General features: G+C 38.4%; 1 protein-coding gene across 2 annotated transcripts in view; it reads left to right on the top strand.

Moving 5' to 3' along the window:
- Positions 1-19,223, top strand: part of GRID2 (glutamate ionotropic receptor delta type subunit 2) — a 570,960-nt gene that overhangs the window by 254,939 nt on the left and 296,798 nt on the right. The window lies entirely within an intron of this gene.

Raw genomic sequence — 19,223 nt, forward strand, 5'->3', positions numbered from 1 at the left:
GGTCTCTAGTTTTGTCATTGTGAAGCCATCTGTTAAAAAAAAAAAAAAGACAAAAAAGACATCATTCAATTATTTACTTATTTTATGTGATCCTCTTGCAGATTTATGTGTGGACTGTGCTATATTTCTGGAATGACTAAGTAGCTTTGTCTACCTGAGCCCACGCAGGGCGAATCCCATGGAGCATCTCTACGGTAGAGAAATAGCTACTGGAAATTGTTCATAAATCTTTCACGGTTTCTGTTTCACTTTGGTAGCATCTTCACCAGACTGATCAATAACGGAGCCTGTCATTTGTCTTGTGGTTCCTGACCTCTTTAGGAAGATACAATGTTGTCAAAATCAGGAAAGAACATGCTCCATCAACTTATGTCACCCCCAGTGTAGCAAGTTAGAAAAGGGAGATCTTTCCGCAAATGATTTTCAGATCATTTCCTCAAGATTACCTCCTTAAAGTTTTCTTGGAGTTTACACTTTCAGTTCCATTAGAAGCGGAACATATTTTTTTCCAGTCTCCTTGGAGACCTCGAAGTTGAGATAGTGTTTATATTAACCTGTAACATAAGCAAACTTCAAAAAAAAATAAAAGTATGTCCCTACTCTGCTGATGGCTTAGAAGCTTACTGTAGGCATCAGTTCTGTAACAGCCTGACTAATGGAAGATTTAGAGGATTTTATTTCCCACCTATCTAGATTTTTATAGTTATAGAAGTATTATCAGGTTTCTTTACTGGGGGTGGGTAAATTCAGATATAAGCAGAGTTTCAGGAATAAATAAACCTGTGAGAGAATGATAGTATTACTGGTAAAAGTCAGCTCGGTCTCTTCTACAGCTCATGTTTCCATCTCTAGCGCCTGTTTCCCCACCTCACCCGACTTCTTTGTGGGGGGAAAAGCAATTCTGAGCGCAGAGTTGTGCCTTGCTCATAACTACGTTATTTCACAGCCCACTTAAAGCGTTAGTGATGTTCAATGGCTGATTTACAATATATGTGGCTTAACACTGAACAGTGGTTTTTTTCTCTCGTTAACCTAAATTGCACCTAAAAGTTCAAGGTCATTATCTTGAAGGTGTTTCTGAGCAGACTAGAGTGAAAAATGATCTTTGTATGTGATCAAAATCTTGAATCTAATCTTTTGTCAATCAGCTTTTATTTAGAGGTACAGAGATATTTCAAATACAGTATTTCATGCCTCTTTAAACGTGTACAATTTTCCCTCCTTTACCCCCCCAGCCCACCATTCTGTCTGTTTTGAGGTGAATTTTTCACGTGGAGTGAAAATTCCTTTGAATAGCAAGTTGCTGACACTTTGTGCAAGATGAGAAACCCCCATCAGAGGAACACTGGTCTTTCTGGAGTTATGACAGTAGTTATGACTTTATTTTCACATTCGTGCAAAATTATGTGATTGCTTCGATGTAATTGTAAGAAAAAAAACCCAAACAGTTTTGCTTCAATAGCTATTTCAAAAGGAGTTTATTAAATGGATCATAGTACTTATATTTTTCCCTAGTTGGGATTTTCCTTTAAAATATCCTGTCTGCTTAGTATTATATTGCCATTCCTGTTGTGATTTCATTGCTTCCATTCTTTTGAGAAGACAACACGTCAGGCTTTTTGTAACAAGACTGGACGAAAGTTGACATACAGAAAACTGGAGTTATTCTCTCCTAAACAATAGTCAGACTTCAGTTGATTGGCAAATTTCTTCGTTCCCTTCCTCTGCCACTTTGGGCTTTAATGAAGGCAAAAGATACAGACTCTTGAGCAAGAATTTGTTCCTTTTTTTTTTTTTTAATTTTTAATTTATAGACTATTGCAACGATTGAAAAGATCTGTTAAGAGAGAATCTGAGTCAATAGCAGTATGATAACCGTCACTAAGATTATCAAGGAAGACTTGGAATGTATGACTTAGTATTGAACACACTGACAATTCTTAAACAGAAATAACAGTAATATAAACAATATGCTGTGTAACCCACCATCTGATATATATACACACACATATTTTGTATATATTAAAAATATTTTTCTTGGCAAGTGATAGGTGCTATATGTCTCCCTTTACCAGTATATTCAGGCCAATGAATATTTTTCCTCACTTGAAAATATATTCAGAAATTGTAAACGTTTGTAATCATAACCAAGAGAGAAAGAGCGAAGGCCATACTGGAAACTCTATAATTTTCACTTCATAGTTTAGAAGTAGAAACACTTGATGTGGGCAATTTTCGAAGTGCTGAGAGAAATGTCATATCTTATCAATTAACAGAATTTGTTGATGATCTCTGTGTCCCAGTTCTCTTTCGAAAATCCACCTCCTCTTGCTGTACAAGCAGAAATATACGTAGGGGCCTGCATCAGTGGGAAAGTGATTGATTCCAGTCCGTACTTACTGATTATTTAACTTGTATAAAAATAACCAGAATGCATCCGTGTCTCGTTCTACAGTATTCTCAGCTTGTGACATAAATCAGTGTTTTATTTGGGTAATTGCGGAGCTGTGAATCGGTTTCCATTGCAACCTTTGGTAGATCAGCTCACCAGCCAGCACCCGTGCGACTTCAGTCACTTTACCATCCTCTCTTTCTGGCACTGCACGATCCTATACAGTAGCTAGTACTGTTCTTCCATTTTTCTAGCTATTCTATCAATTTGAGCTTAAATGGAAGATACTGGAAATATTAAGTTTTATCTCCGAGCACGTAAAAGTTTTGAGGGAATGTTCACCTGTACACGCATGTAGCGTGGGGTACTGAATCTAATTCTCCACATATATAAGCATTTTCTGGTTTTGTAAGTTTGACCAAACAAAAGTTACCATCTTCAATAGTAATCATCATGGTCAAGCACTTCAAATTTAGCAATTGGAAATGCTAGTTCAGGAGAATAATTAAACTGAAGTTTTCTGTCTTGATTGGTAGCAGTTCATGGACTTATGTGGCTCTGGAAACAGGTTGGTTGATATTAGCTTTTGGATTTATGAAAGATTGAGACTTGGACATGCTCGTTTTTCTCATATGCAGGAGAATGAATGGCTTGCTTGCAATTTACCTTTTAACTGCCAACTTCTGAATACTGTCTTTCTTTCATTTTTTTTGTTATTGTCTTTTGTAGTCCTACATGTGCCTGAAACTTGTGGTGGTTTTTTTTGCTGTCTGTGTGGATTTACAGGACTGACCTCTGCCTCCAGATTTTTCCCCTCAACTATCTGTGATCCTGGCGTGCTTACGGATTAGATTCCTAAAGTGAAAATGAATTCAATCCTCCGCGCTTTAGAAAAGCAGATCAGTTGTGTACAGTCCACTTGCTAGTTTCACGTATTTTGTTAGCCGCAGGAAATCTCTGGTACAAATAGTCTAGCTAGCAACATTTATCTTCCCCTGAACGTAGTGTGTCTGATTATGTCTTAGTTTCCAGTTGGTGTGTTTTAGACAGGATAAAGATAGTCTTCGTTATTATTCCATCTGCATGGCTAAGGCTATGCAAATAAATAGTAACAATACTAATAGTGTGGAACCCCTAAGAAGTTCATGATCTTTGTGGATCAGCTAACAAATAATTCTTGCTTACGACTATCACGAGCAGGCTGTAAGTGAATAGAAAAGCAAACTCTATCTTGGGTCCCCGAGACCTTTTCCTCCTTTCAGAAGCCGATGAAATGATGCAAATGCATGCACACATACACGCATAATAAGCATCTACGTGGTCGGACTGCCAGAAACAAACACGTTTGTCACCATTGCGAGGGACTTGTTGTGTCGTGCAAATGTGTCGTCTAAGTCTGATACAGTGGCAGCCCTGTGACAGATTTAACAAGATTAGATGACCTCCAAAAAAAGCTTTGCAAAGCATTACAGATAATGCCATGCAAATTGACAAGCAGCATGGACAAAAAGCTTAATAATTACTCCTTCTCGCTTTTAAAACATTTTTCTGTTTTGGAGGTCAAGTTGGGTTAATTTAGAGAGTCTGAAAGTGTCTGTTACGCACACTGTGGTTGTTTTTCAGAAAATGGAGGAAAAAAACCCCAACAGTTTAAATTAGGAAAAGTGATCAGTACAGATTGCGTTAACAGGTCTTCTCTCAGCCTCAAAGGTCAGGGAATTTCAGTTTACAATTGGACAAGCTCCAACAGAAGCAGCACTCAGAGTTCATGTGACCTTGCTGGGTTAGGAAATTATTTAAAAGGACTAAAAAACCCCCAACAAACCGTTGGAAAGTAATTGCTCCAGCAGTGATACACTCCTACATTGAAGGATTTCTTCTGGATAAACGCGGTGACATCTAATTTACAGGTCACAGTTCCTGTAGCCCTGTGTCTTGGATGCTCAACTTTTCTGATCGGAGCACTTCATCCTGTTGAGGCATTTGCAGAACTGTGCCTATTGGGTTGAACTTGGATCAAATATTAAAACTTTACTGAAAAACCGAACCGCCATCCTTGGTCCTACAGACAACAAAGTGATGAACTTTGAGTGGTTTTAGTAGTCCTGCCAGCTTCAAATCATTATTTATATGCAAGATTAGAAATTTTTTAGGGAACTGCCTTTAATCATCCACTGGCATCGGCGAGGCTTTCCAAGGTCAGGCTTATGTAGTACTGACCAGACCGTGTATCAGATCATGGCTTTCTAGCCCATGACTAACCACGTAGGGCAGGTGAACACATACATTTCTGAATGTCTAAGGCAGAAGATTTCTCACCAGCCTGAAAGACACTCGGTAGCCAGCTCAGATTTAAATTTAGTACTGCTTTGGGATGATATTCTCCTATGACGTTTTGAGAACTTCTCTTGAAGTCTCTTTTGCAAATGAAACGCTGATGGCTCAGTCATTGGGGCAGTTTTGAGAAATGCCTACATGAAAGTGGAATGAGCAATAGAGATGTTGATAAATAAACAGAGAACTACCAGTGCATTTTATATAAGACAATCAATGCAGATTTGTGGGAGGCAAAAGTAATATCAGGTCTGGTGAATGACTGGCTTAAATTATTAAACTCTGTTAGCCTTCATGTATTGACACAGATCTGAAATGTATTTTGCAGCATTTTCATTGAAGATTGACAGCCTGGGGTCAGAACTACTTTCCCAATTTCACCATAGTAGTGAAAGGTGAAAAAAGCCCTGAACAAGCAAGTCGTGGTCCTTCTGGGAAAGTAAAGAATTTGTCAAAGGTCCTGTAAATAAGTGGTGTGAGTCGACAACATCAGCATGGATCCAGCTCGGAGTTTTGACTCTAGGGCACTTGGCCTTTTTGCTTACTTGCCATTGGATTTTATTTGCATGCTTTGGCTGTGTTTTAACGCAAAATTTGAATGGTAAGGAAGGTAAAAAACTGTCCGTAAACCACTGTGAAGTTTTTGCTGTTTATGCTGCTTATGCTGTTTAGTATGCTCCAATATAATCCATTTTATCTTGTGGAAATCTAAGGATAAGGAACTGCCTACAAGTCAGCGCAGAAGTTTCAGTGTTAATCTGTTCAGTGTGTTTCAGTATGAATTCATACTAACGGTTGGAAATCTAATCATTGAGTTAGATGGGTCTCTTCAGTATAATACCTTGGACTCCTGCCAATTAAACACTTGTAATTCATTGACCAGGTGGCCTCAGCCCTGTCTTCAATTTTGCCTTTTTCCCTTCCTGTTGGCTCTCTGTGGATGTTTAGAGAATTTCTGCATCATTCAAACTGATTATCTTGGTAGGGTAAAAAATTAATCTTAGACAACAAAGGAAAACATTTCTGCTCGCAGGAGCGTTATGAATGCCGAGACACTCTTTTTTCAAGGCAAATGACAGATTATAAAACAATAGAATAAAAACTTGAAAGATGAGAACAATCACAAGACCAGATAACCAAGAAGGCCTTTAAGCATTGGTTTTTTTCTCTGTTCGTGGTGGTATGTTGCTGTATTCATTTGTTGCCTTGGTAATTATGGATTATGATTTTAATTTTTCTGCATTGGTTTGCTCTTTTATTATAGAAGAGTGTGTCTTGTAAGTGGGTTGTAGGCCGTTACCTCCAAGATGTATAGATTGCTGCTCGTGTGAAAGAATAAACAAATTGCACATTAGAAAACATACGCTGATTGATGCAAGAATCAATTAAAAAAAGCCACCCTTCCTCTTCATACAGTGTTGCATGGGCGGTTTTTATTTACTGTGTTATAAAACATGAGAGGCAACCTGTTGCATTCCTTCATTCAACAGACGAACTTTTGTTGCAAATCTTCTGTTTCTTTGAGATCAATAGAATAGCAGGATAGCCTTCCATATGAGTTTTTTGTGTTCTGTAACAGAACAGCTCATTTATAAATGTGCTTTTTGTTCATGTTAAGGAAACGGATAATTTAAAAATTGGTCTTTTCTTCACCTGTATAAATATAAGACAAAAGCACCATCTAATAGGATTAATTTAGGGCTAAGATTCAAATAATCTTCTGATGTCTGAAACTTCAGTGCTCTCAGAAAAGAAAACACTTCAGTTCATGAACTCTAGCAAGCTTTGCAACTGTTTACTTCTCCCCATTCCCTTTTATTCCCTCGATTAGATATCAGTTTATAGGAATTTCAACAAAAAGGCTACCCAGGGGAAATTAGTCTGTGAAGTCCGTTTGAACACCAGAGTTCAAATTCCCTCTCTACTGAGCAAACAAGAAGAGGAGTAATGAATATTAAACAAGTTTGTCCTCATTATAGCACGGCACCTGAGAGTGCATTGCTATAATCTACATGACATTGGCTTTGTAGATCTGTGGCTTTTTATAAGATGAAAGGGTCAGGTCCTCCAGCACATATGAGTTATAATTACTATATTTTGATTCTTCTAGGTTTATTTCCATGGAAGCCGAATATTATGTTTTTTTCTTTCACATATAATAGCCATCATTTCAAACAAAAGATCCTCCTCTGTCTTAGCTTTGGAAAGAAAATTTACTGTTATCATACAATTCCAGTCCAGGTATTAAATATAGTTTCCCAGTAGTTGTAGTTTATAAGAAGATATTCTCCAGAACTGAATTAACCCAAGTTATCTCAACTATCTGTTATTTGGCCCACTTGCCATGTTCAGAATCCTGTAAATAATATGCAGAAACTTCCTTAACTTGTCCACAAGTACATTTTGTACGCGAAACATAGTTACTTCTTTGCACAACAAATATTTATGTTGTGCATCTACTTGCCAAAACATGTAGATACCTAAGTTTATATAGATTAAAAAAACATCCAACGCAATTAGAAAAATTCAAGGACAAAACAGTCCCTGGAAGACCATTAATTAAGGGACGTAAACTCTGGTTTTAGCCAACAGTAGTTGCAGGTTGTGCAAATATGCAAATGTTTGCTTTCCAACTATCGTGTGTCTTGGTCTTTGTCTGCGTGTCATCTTGAATGATAACGTTAGAGTAAGTTGTTAAGTTAGGCAAAGGGTCCTACAGTTTATACCAAAAAATCCGTTTAGAAAATCTGTTTCAGTATGACATCATGCGTTATTTAAAATAACCAGACACGTGGGTGTGATTCCTGATCGGCTTCTGTGCTCATGAAATAATAAGGTTCGATGTGTACTTTGAAGGAAAAATATTTCAGATTCAGTTGATAAATTTAGTGTAAATATTGGTAAGTAACTCCTGTGATACTTTATTTTTTTTTTTTTTTTAAATAAAAACCCTGAAAATTCTGCAGATCATTCTTTGCCTTTATAAGTAACCCTGGGATTTGCAATCTTTTCAAAAGTGTATTTTATGTGTCGTGTCAGACATCAAACAGTTGTTTGTTGCTGCTTCCAGGAACGTAGAGTTCAGCAGTGAAAGGTGAACAAAGCTCTTGAGCGTAGCGCCGGCTTTTTTAAAGAATATTGCTGATTAATTAATTAAGAGCCGCATAAAGACGTGAAGCATCAACATTAATGTTTGATAGCACAGCATAAATCTTCATAGTTACATTTGATTCATTGTAACTGGGAAGCAGATCTTTACATGATACAGCTTTTCTGGCATCGTTCGTTGGCTTTTTTTCCTCCTTATGAATCCTGAGTAGCGTCACATAAAATTACGCAATGATTTCTCCCTACATATTTACAGACTGTAACGTTTGTCATGCTTGACACAAATTTAAGTGCAGTTATTTGTCAGAGTTCCTTTGAAAAGCCAACCCAGCCCGATAGTATTCTCCAAGTGCTGAAGACCATGTAAGAAAAGGTTTATCTCAGACCCAAAGTTTGTTATATTTTGTCGGTCAGTGGTGTGCAAATACAGAGGGCAAAATAAAACCAGAAAAAAAGCCCCAGTTCCCCAGGCTTTTGTAGTTTGATGCATAAAGTGCTCTGTAGTGAAGCTGATGGCAGGTGTACCGTCCATTTGTTAGCATATGGCCAGCTGGACCTTTTGACTTTGTTGTGCACATTAAATAATCATGTTCATGAGCTAATTTCAAACAGATGTGTTTGTAGCATAAAGTGTACATGACTTGGAAAATATGGCCATAAAAGTCCGAAATGCCTGTGTCCAAGACTGCAGTGAAATGGCTTGTATTAGTAACTGCTGAAAGCAGGCTGCTCTCGACAGAAATTCATTGAAATATTTTTGGAGTTTGCAGTCAGCGGGTAATTTTGCATTTTTACTGGCTTCATTAAACATCGTCTTCAACTGGGAATCATACATGTTTTCCAGATTGATATTTCTGTTCTCTTCGCAACACAGACTCTCTCTGTTTGGTGTTAAGCCCTTATAATTTTGAATAAAAAAACTTGCCTTAACACTGATAAATATATTTTAGGAAATATTTCTAGTCTGAAAGCTGATTAGACTGGTTAACAGAGGTATTATTGTTTTGAAATATTAAATCATGATAGATACTTGGACTGTGCCCTTTTGCTTTCTCGTGTGGCTGTTCAAGTCCTTTTCCTGCTGTTTCCTTGTATCTTCAGCAGTTGTTTGCCTGTGCAAAACCTCAGATGTTTTCAGTCCCCTGCCACATATATGCATGTATAGAGGGGGAAAGAAGTGGTGCGAGAGCCACGTGTTTACAGCCTGCGAGTGCTCTGGAAAGATCTAAAGCCACGAGCAACTTTAAACAGGTTTTTCAACATACAGTTCATATCGGTGTCCTAGCTGGGCAATTCTGGACATCCAGCTCTCTTCCGTGTTTATTTGCTGTGATCTTTGCCACACTTTTCACCTTTTTAAACAGTTTTCCTTTGTTTTCTCGTCCTCCTCTTTCCTTCCTTGCTCCCATATCATTTTTACGTAGCTGCTTTCTCCAATTGGAGTGGGATTGTGCAGACACGGCAGGTTCTTCTGCAGCTCTGCCTCATCTTTTGACGAATCCATCACTTGGGCAGTGACGGGAGCTTGTGTTCCGTGTCAGACTCTCCTCTCTGTCCGAGACTCGTGTGCTGCTGGGGGATGGAAGCAAGAAGGTAGTTAATGATCACATCAGACGCTGCATCTTGTCCTCGTCTCCCTGGTAGCAAAGATGATCGTCGCACCTTGTGTTGTACCAGAGCTGGAACTGGCAGCACCCCGGCAAAATCTCCAGCGGGTCTTTTTACTGTGCAGTAATCTTCAACCGGCTGGGACTGGAGAGCCTGAGGAATTGAGATATTCCCAGGCTGAGATTTGTAGAGAAAATGCTTTATATTGACTTATTGCACTAGAACTTCTAGCGGCGGTACATTTCAGAATACCTATGTGGTAGCTCTGGGGTCTGGCCGTGTGTCTCAGGGTGTAAGTTAAAACTTCAATCCTGCTTCTTAGAGTTAGGTAATAAATCTTTCTGTTAGCTGATAAAAATTCAAATCTCTGTCTTAGTGAGGAACCAAGCACTTGGAATCTAATTCGTGGCTTCTTCCCTGAGTACTCCCTGAGCTTATTTTAAATAAAACAGCCATAATTGCTAATAACAAGAGCTGGAAAAAAGAATATCTCGCATAAGCTGGAAACTCTGATTTATTCTGGCAGTTATGTGCTGAATTCGAGTGAGTAATGCAGAGAAGATGCAGGAATGCCTCTGGTCCCTCATCTCTTCTGCTTACCTGACACCGACACTTCATATATCCTTGTATAGGTCAGACCAAACTATTACTTTAGTAAAAGAGCATATAAATGTAATATAAAACAAGAAAAGCCCGGAAATTTATTTTGTGTGGCCACGGAAGCTGTGTCCCAGGTGTAACATGGTCAGCGTATTAGAATCTGCTCGAAACAGAGATGAGCAGAGATGACATGCAGTCTGCTGGTTCTCTTGGGAGATGGAGGTGAAAAACCTCAGCTTATTTTCTGTGCTTTTCTAAAACGAAACCTTAGGTACCCTTAACATGAGTGGCTAAAAAAGCATTTGTGGCTCATTGTGGGTATTGAAGACAATAGATGCTGTGTAGGCACCAGTGTGTAGTGGCATCATCTGAAAGCTAAAATCATTTTTGAGAGAAAATTCAGCAGCTTTTTCTGCCACCGCTGCAAGATAAATGACAACTGAAAATAATTTTGTCTTGCTTTTGATATCTTAGCAATAACAAGGTTTAAAATTCCTCAGTAATAAAAGGTAGCCATACTATATCAGTATTTCATCTTGTTTAGCCAGTGCTTAGTGAGTGAGGATGAAGAAAAGAGTGCTGCAAGAATTTATAAGGCAAATTCTACTCTTCCTGTAACTGCAATAAATCTAATCCCCGTAATGTCTGATTTATTTGTCTACAGAAGATACCGTATTTCAGGATGACAAAGATGATACAAGGGCTGTATCCTTTTTGACAGTTAACAGGTTGTACCCTGATTTGACTATGCAAATGCTTCTATGCTAGTAAATTAATTTTGTATTTTTTTAGATCAGGTTTGCAGTGTCGGATTGTCATGCAGTGTTTTTCATTGAAAGAAGAGTGAAAGAAAGGATTTTTCTGTTAGTAAAAGCTGGGATTCTTGGGGTTTTTTTTGTGTGTTCGGTTGGTTTTCCCTTTCGGCGGCTGACAACCTCCTCTGCTTGACAACCGTCACCACCTGCACGTGCGATGCTGTCTTGCTCAGGAATTTTCTCAGGGGTTGGGAGAGAAAGATTTACTCAGTGATGATTTTCACTGACCACAACTAACCCGATAACCTCATTTCTAAGTTGGTTTTGTTGTCGTCGGGTTTTTTTTTTTTTAAGCTGGTTGCAACTATTTACTCGTAATTCAATACATATACGAATGTGTGTAACAAGGAATGCAGCTGAGAGGCTTACAAAGCAGAAATAATCACACTGGTTATCACTAATTTTAGAGACTAAAGAGCTACGGTTACATGACTGTCCATATTAATTCATTTCTTCATTTTCAGAAGTCTGTAGTTACTGAAAGACAATTTTACAAGATGGTAAAATGACTGGATAACCACAGCTCTTTTAATGAAATTTTGCTTTTGTCGCTATTTGATTTACTTCATTGACTTATTTACCTTCTGGGAGAAAATTCCTTCCTATTGTACGGGTTATAGTATCAGCTGGGATATGTAGATCAAATGTTTAGTCTAATCCCAACCTGAAATGTGTAATATCTGACCATACTCAACGTTAGCCAGCAGTGCTCAAATATACAGGTATATTGCAAGCCATTTGTTTGTGCAACTCCTAACACTACTGAGGAGCAGAAACTCCTAAATTAAACGCAGGCTTCCTCTAAAGTAACAGCTTTGGCTTGATACGCCATCACCAATCTGTTCAGAAGACTTTTAGAGAGGTGAAGTTTTGGAAGAGTTAGTCGGCTAAGGTATCGTTCCATTCCTGCCCTTTTCTCTTGTTTCTTTCCTTCTGCACCTTTCTGCTGCATTTCATCTCAAGGGAAAGGCCAAGCTCAACATCAGGCTCAAACATTTCAGCGCGGCTTCAAAGGGGCCTTCAACAAATCCGAACCATCTTTACAATTCTAGTATTTCCGTGCATAGTCTTAGCGTTCAAAATGACTGTGAACAGGGGGAAGGATCGCTACTTTGCCAAGAGCTCTTGCCAGGAACTGACGTTTTCTCTGTAGATTTGTACACTGTATGTCTAGTGGGGAAGAAGAATCCCAGTGGCACAATTAAGCTACAGAAATTAACATCAGAAAGATTTAAAATCCGGGCCCAAGGAGACCCGAAAGTTGGGGAGAAAAAATAACTAGGCCTTATTATTTGCAGGTTCTGAAAGGATAAAGCTTATAATGCTTTACAAGAAAGATCGCGTTGTGTTTGTGCATGTGAATATAGCTTCTGTTATAAAGAAAATTTGTACTGGTTAGACTGTTGTGGCTGGATTCAGTAAAGGGATTCGCTTGTGTTTGGGCATATGTGTTTATGTAGCTATTTGTGCGATACGTATATATAAATCTATTCCCACACGAAAGATTTGGTTAGCTTTCACTTCAGATTGCTAGACGACATATCCCACTAATACAACCTGTAAGGGGGGGAGAGAAGCTGTTCTTTCCTATATTCCTCACTCTGCGTTGTATTCATTAATTATGTCTTTTAATTACTAATTACTGTCTCCATGCCTTATGGAGAAGCTTGGAATCTCTTTCCATTCCAGATGATAGGAAAGCAGTTCAGACTTTGACCCAGTTTCCCAAATATATGGTCATGATATTTTCTGATGATGGCTAAAGCTCCTATAAGTATTTTCTTCCACGTCCTGTTTTTCACAGTCTGTAAAATTACAGACTTTGTAAGTTGCACACTTTTCTGTGAGACAGGAGATGGAATTTGTGAAAGAAAACCATCCTGAATTGTGGTGGTGTTTTGCAAATTCTTCTGTCATGCTGGCAGTCTTTTGTTCTCAATTTGCCTTACACTAAATTCCACTCTGCTTTTAGTAAGGTTTGAGGGTACGTGATCGTTCTTTGTGATAATGGTGAAATATGAATGGTTTATTTAACATCCATGAGCTGTGGGACAGCTGAGTGGGTGGGTAGTGCCAGCGCTTGGCCAGGACAAGTCCTGTGGGCAGCTCTGAGTGTGGTGGTGACTCAGGAATCGTTCAGTCCAAATATGACTCCCCTTTAAGGGTTCTCCCTTCCTATTCTTCCATTTCTACTTTGCTTTGCAGAACATATCCTCCAAACCCGTAGCTTGCATTCTCAGAAGTTTGCTTCTCTTTGCCAGAAGAACATGGCTGTAGCTGCTTATTGAAGGATTGCTCCCGAGGGGCTTATCTAATAAGATGCCTTTTTCTTTTTTTTTTTTTTTTTTCTGGAAATGTCACATATAAATAAAGGCCAAAGATCATTCGGTGTCTCTGCCAGACACCTTCCATCACGCTAGGCTTACTGTCACAAGACATTTAGTTTCATAAGAGAGCAGCTGCGCCAAGCGTTCCTAACAAAAAATGGACACTAGTGAAAAGTGCTTTGGCTTTGACTGCAAAACCCGCAATCAGGACCAGGGTCATAAAAAGCTTGCAAGTATGCATCAGAAGTCAGCGGCCACCACTGCTCCCATGCTGTCTGTGGGACGGGAGGGCTTCCCTTCAATTCTACCTTCAATATTACTCTCCTTGCATTTGGCAGGGGTCCCGTGTAGTGGTTTCCTCTACTACTGGAAGTCAGCATAAGTTCTTCTGCTGTGGCCACAGACTCCTGTCCTAAAACAGGGGAAGACTGGGAGGATGCTACATCTAAGGCATGGGGCTTTCTCTAATGAACGGAAACGATTTCTTTTAAGGTTATTGGTGTTTACGGAACTATGGAACACGGCAATGGTGGCATCTTGATTTATCTTTTTATTTAAACCGTGATGAGGAAATTTATTATGTTGGTTGAATCTAGGCATTTTCTTACATATTCCATGACATGGGTATGTGTTATCTGGGCTGGGGTCAGTAGATGTGTCACTTTGGGGTCCTTTTTCTTATCCTCCTGCTTATACACATACTACGTGTCAAGATGGCAGATGAATAATGTGTTCTTTAGTCTAACCGTGTATTTTCTCTACCTAATTTCTCTTGCTTTTTCCGGGTCTCAAATTCCTTTCTCTCCTTGATTGGTAACCATGGTGTTTGTGCAGCAATTATAGATTGGAACATACCAGCGTAGAGTAATTTATGCAAAAGTAATTACTTAAATGACTCTTCATTATATTGCAATCAAATCCTAGATGCTCTAGTATAGATGTTACATATCCGATCTCAGCGTGCTACTTAAAGTCTTTGAGTCCAATTCTGAGATGATGTAAATCAGTGCAGCTCATCTACACAGCTCCAGTGCTTTGAGAAGGGCTTGTGCAAACCGATTCGCAGCTTTAAAAGAAAAGAAATTGAACTTATAAACTAACACAGAAAGGTAGATCTGAGTGAGTTTAAAGTATTCTGAGAACAATAGTCTAAACGGTCTAACAAGGACAGCGATCGTGTTCTTTCTTCTCTGAAAGTCCTTTGAGATAATTTTCTTCATTGTTACATTAGCCACAAAGCGGAGAGTGATGCTTATGTGAATTTGAACTGCAGCTGTGTTGGTTTTGTTGTTTATTGGGGAGGAAGCATTGCTGGCTGGCTGAAGACCTTAGTGGTGTGGTAGTTCCAGTTTATCTTTTGATCCTATTAAGCTTTTTAATAGTAAAGTTGACTCTTCTCTCAGCAATTTTAGCAAATTGGACAGTAGGTCATTTGGAGGACTGCATGGTGAGATGCGTAGCTTAGGCTTCAAGATGTCCTAATAAAATTAGCATGTTTACTTCAGGTTGCAGGGTAGTGGTGAGCATTTGTAGAGGCAGTTGCTTTAATTCATAGTATTATAATTGATTGCACTCTGAGTAATGTGGAAACCCAACCTCATTTCCTCTTAATCCAGAGTGAAATCTAAAACCACCCAAGTCCTCTTTGTGCAAGCACTATTTCTGCATTTTAGGTTACGTAGCTCTGTTTGCTGTGGTTTGAGTGAGTGCAAGGAAAACCCTTTTTGCTGATTGCAGTTTTCATTATATTTAGAGATTTGCATAGAGTACGTTTAGTTCAATCGAGTCGTATGGAAGTAATTCCAGGAAAGTCTAAAAATCTCTCAGCTCTGGTACTTATCGTGGTCAGCAGGAAATGCCAGTGAGAATCCATCCGTCTTTCTGGTTCAACTGCTTCGTCATTAGATAAACAGCATGGCATCTGTGTTTCACAAAAGTATTTCTTCCAGCAAGAAACTGCTTCGCGCTTCATATGAAACAGTTCAGTGCTAAATGTCGTTATTTCTTTGCAATTCCACCTCCTGCCCACCTCTCTTTATTATGAGACGATGGCAAAATGATCTCAGCTTCTGTGTGAAAGAGGCGATGCCACACGTGAAACATTTTAATGTATACCCTTGGCTAAGTTTCTTTATATTAAAACTGTTACTACTTTGATTTAATGATTTGATTAGTTGGCTAGTCTGTAGATTACTGAAGCTTCACTTGTAAGGCTCTTACTGTGTGCCTAAATAATAAAATTAAACCAGGTCGTGACTGAAATACACTGTTCATAAAAGTTCGCTCTCAATTCGTACTTTGAGGCCACCAAAATAGAGGGAAAGTGAGAGGCTTGAAGAGGCACTTGGCTTATTTCCATTATCCCTCTACTTTCAGGACACTTTAAATGTCAAATATCTTCTTTACATACAGAACAGCAATGTACAGCTTCCCATTATTGAGTATTAGAGGAATCTTTTTTTTATAGGATCAAAGGGTTGGTTTGGTCAACAAGCATTTGTTCTGTGAAGAGACTTTAATTGCTAGGAAGTGACCCTAATGACCTTCTGTTCATCACAGCCAGGTTGTGTAGTTAGAACATGTTCTTGTGTTCTGAAGGACACTGTGTAAAAATGGCATCGGACAGTGGCGTGGATCTTGAACGAAACTTTGGCAAGAAGTTTAATGCTGGATAACAACTCCAGATTTACATATTTAATTGGGAAAATGTAGCTTTATATGAAGAAAAAAAGCCACTTGCTATTATTTTGATATTATTATTTTTTATTGTTTTGATGTGATGAGTAGGTCTCGACTATCTAGTCTGTAGGGATTTATTGAGGCTTTACTTAAACTTGGATGCAGAGATCTGAAAGGCACCTTACCTGGAACTAGTGACTGTAATGACTAGCTCGAATTGTAAAACCCACAGATTTTAATTCCTCAAGAAGAAAGGGAAGGATGTGTGTCACGTACATGACATTTGAAAAGTGTTTCAGTTTTTTTACAATATGCCATCATAGAGTTTCAGACTCTACAGGTTTTTCTAGACAAAGGATCATACATTTGTCACTAGTTCTCGGCACATTTAGCTCATTTTACATCATTTGGAAAGACAGTGCATATCTGAGGCAAAATGTTGTTGTCCCATTTTCTCTTCTTTTCACCCAGTTTTGCTAGAAGGAACAAATTCATTTGAAAAACAAAAAATTGAGAGTATATTATTTAGGTTATTTTGAATCTGAATTAGAAATACATAAAACATGAAAATTAATGCTTTGAAATGTGTGCCTGGGGTCAAACTTGTGGCTATTGGAAAAGCTCTAATTGGGTCCCAGCTGAGCCCAGTGTTGGAGGCGTGGAGTTGGGGGCAGAAAACCCCAAAAAATTGTACTTCTGTTAAAGATGATATAAAAATATAATATAGCAACTTCATGGTCTTCATTTTGGATATGAGCCCTCTGGGGTTTTTTGATGGTCCAGCCCTTCATTTTTCTGTAGTGCTCCAGGCTAGTAAATAGGTCAGATTTCTGTAAATTCTTAATGAAATTAGTGAGGTAATTCACCTTAGTCTTATTTTTATTCTTCTGTTTCTCTTTCCAAACACTCAAGGGAGTGTCTGGATTGGTGTTTCAGATCTGCTGTGTCACCATTAGTCCTCTTTATGGGCATGATGATGGTATTTAAGTCTGTAGTAATAAAAATAATAATAATGTTTAGAACCAGTGGCTTTTTATTGATGGCAAAATGCACAAGTGAAAAGACTTTTTGTCTCTTTGAGAAAAACCTGAGCTGAAGATTTGTTTACGAGGTTTGTTGTTTTGGGTTTTTCTCATCTCTAGTTTAAATTTATTCTCTTTCTGGACCATTTGTTTTTAATCTTGATGTGGAACAAACCATTTCTTCTTGGATAAGTATATAATTGTATCTTGTATTGGAGCCTCCAGGAGTTTCATGTCATTTACTTATGGAAAGTGTCTGTCATATTAATTTACTCAAGATCACCCTTGGCTAACAAAGAGAGAGATAGTGGATGTTTCATTAATTAAACAAAAAAGTAAAGCCCAAGAGTCTGTGTGGAGGATGAGAATGATAAAAATAACTCTATGAGCTTCTCTGCACTGTATTGTGTCAGTCGAGTGTTTACTTTCAGAATTCACCATATTGAATTGGGAAAAGCAATGAATTTCCGTTCTTAAAGATGAAAAGGAGAGGAAAAGAAAATCTTTCATGTTATCATGAGCTGTCATTAGTAAGGATAAATTTTGTACTAAGGAATGAAGATATGAGTGGCATGGTTTGGGTACTTTTGACATTGGTGGGAAAGACTCTCTAAAATCTGTAACTAATTAGAACTGCATTACTTAATAATTAGATTTAATTAAGGAAAATTGTATCCAGTTTTGACAACTTGGAAAAAAAAGGTCTCAAAAATTAACATTTTTGTGTTTATTTCAATTCACAAACTGGCAAATTGACTACAGAAATACTTTGCATTGGTGTTACAAACCAATTAAAGATTACCTGAAATTTCACATTAAACAAAATAGATTTTTTTAAACTCAGGCCAAGATTTATGTGGGTCCATTAATTTTGACAGAGCAAGCATTAAAATTACTTTTTTGGATCTGTCCCATAGTTCTTTGCTTTGAAAGTTGTACCGAATCAGAATTTATTTTCATTTCTTATTAAATAGGTTGTGTTGAAGTGCTGAGGTCTTGAAAAGGTCTCCTGAGACTCTCAGGTTTTGTGTTGTATTCCATAAATACCACATTAATGTGGAAGCGTTAGGATTTCAGGTGATAGCACAGCAGCGTATCCTTGTCCTGGAGGACCCACCGTTGTTAGGTTCTAATGATCAACATGAGGTACCTTTCATAATTATTGTTTTCCACACGTACGGTGTCTGCTTAGCCTTCTACTGTAGCAATGTTAAATCCACAGAGACGGCAAAAATAAGGAAATACTTGAATGTGTTTATCAACATTGACACTAATCTAGCAATTTACCAAGTTGTTCTCTGTAGCCCTCAGCTTCATCAAGATTACTAAGATCCGCCTTTTTCCCTGTTTTGGAATGTACAAGAAATGTAGAAAGCTCTTGAGGATTTGGAGTTACTCCAGAGATAGCAATTATTTGTTGAAAATGCAATTCTGCTTATTTCATTTTAAAATGCTTAATTTCGTGACTGCAGAAAATATTACTCTAATTTGCTTCATGAAGCTGTGTGTCCTGCCTTCCAAGGTATCAGAAGAAGAAAAAAAAATCTGATATTTCAGAGCTGTTCTGTTCTTAAATAGTATCAGACTTGGCAAAAAACCTTCTTCCAGTAAAAGGCTCGGGCCATAATATTTTCTATTTTGCTGCTAAACACACTTTCTGGGGCCAGGACCATGGCAGGCAGAATGTTGCAAGGCTGTTAGTAGATCTGGAAGAGACAAGGAATAAGAAAGGAGCTATTGAAGGGACAGTAAAGAGGATGGGGCTCTTTGGTTTGGGCAAGAAATGCTGTGGGGAGGGTATGACTTGAGCGGAACAAAATCCTGAAGGAGAACAAGGGTTTGTGTGCTAAAAGAATGGAAAAATCTATTTATAATGTAGACAAGAAAGTACCTTTTTGTTTGTTTTCTTTAACGGTGGTATTGAACTTCTGGAATTTGCTGCCAGGGCAGAAAATACAGGCAGATAAGAGTGGGAAGTTCACCAAGGATTAGTGGAACCTGTGGGTAGCAGGTTCGTAGTGGACATCATGACGAAGGGGTGGGGAAGCCTTTTCCATCCAGCGTTCCTGGGTGAGTGGCTGGAGTTGCCTGGGAACATCCACAAAGTGTAGTAGGAGCTGCTGAATTTGACACGTGATTTGTTTGGCCTGTTTGCCTGTCTCATGTTTTTTGGTTTTGTTTGTTTGGCTTTTTTTGCCACTATGATTTTTAGCATGTGCTCTCTTCTGATACGCACAGCAAGAGCCAACTCTTCAGACGGCTCCGTTTACTCTCTCACATTCCCCCCCCTTGTTCCCCTGTGTATGTTTACCCAGTTTGACTCCTGTGACGTAAAGGC

This window comes from Caloenas nicobarica, chromosome 4 (assembly GCF_036013445.1).
Source record: "Caloenas nicobarica isolate bCalNic1 chromosome 4, bCalNic1.hap1, whole genome shotgun sequence".
NCBI lineage: Eukaryota > Metazoa > Chordata > Aves > Columbiformes > Columbidae > Caloenas > Caloenas nicobarica.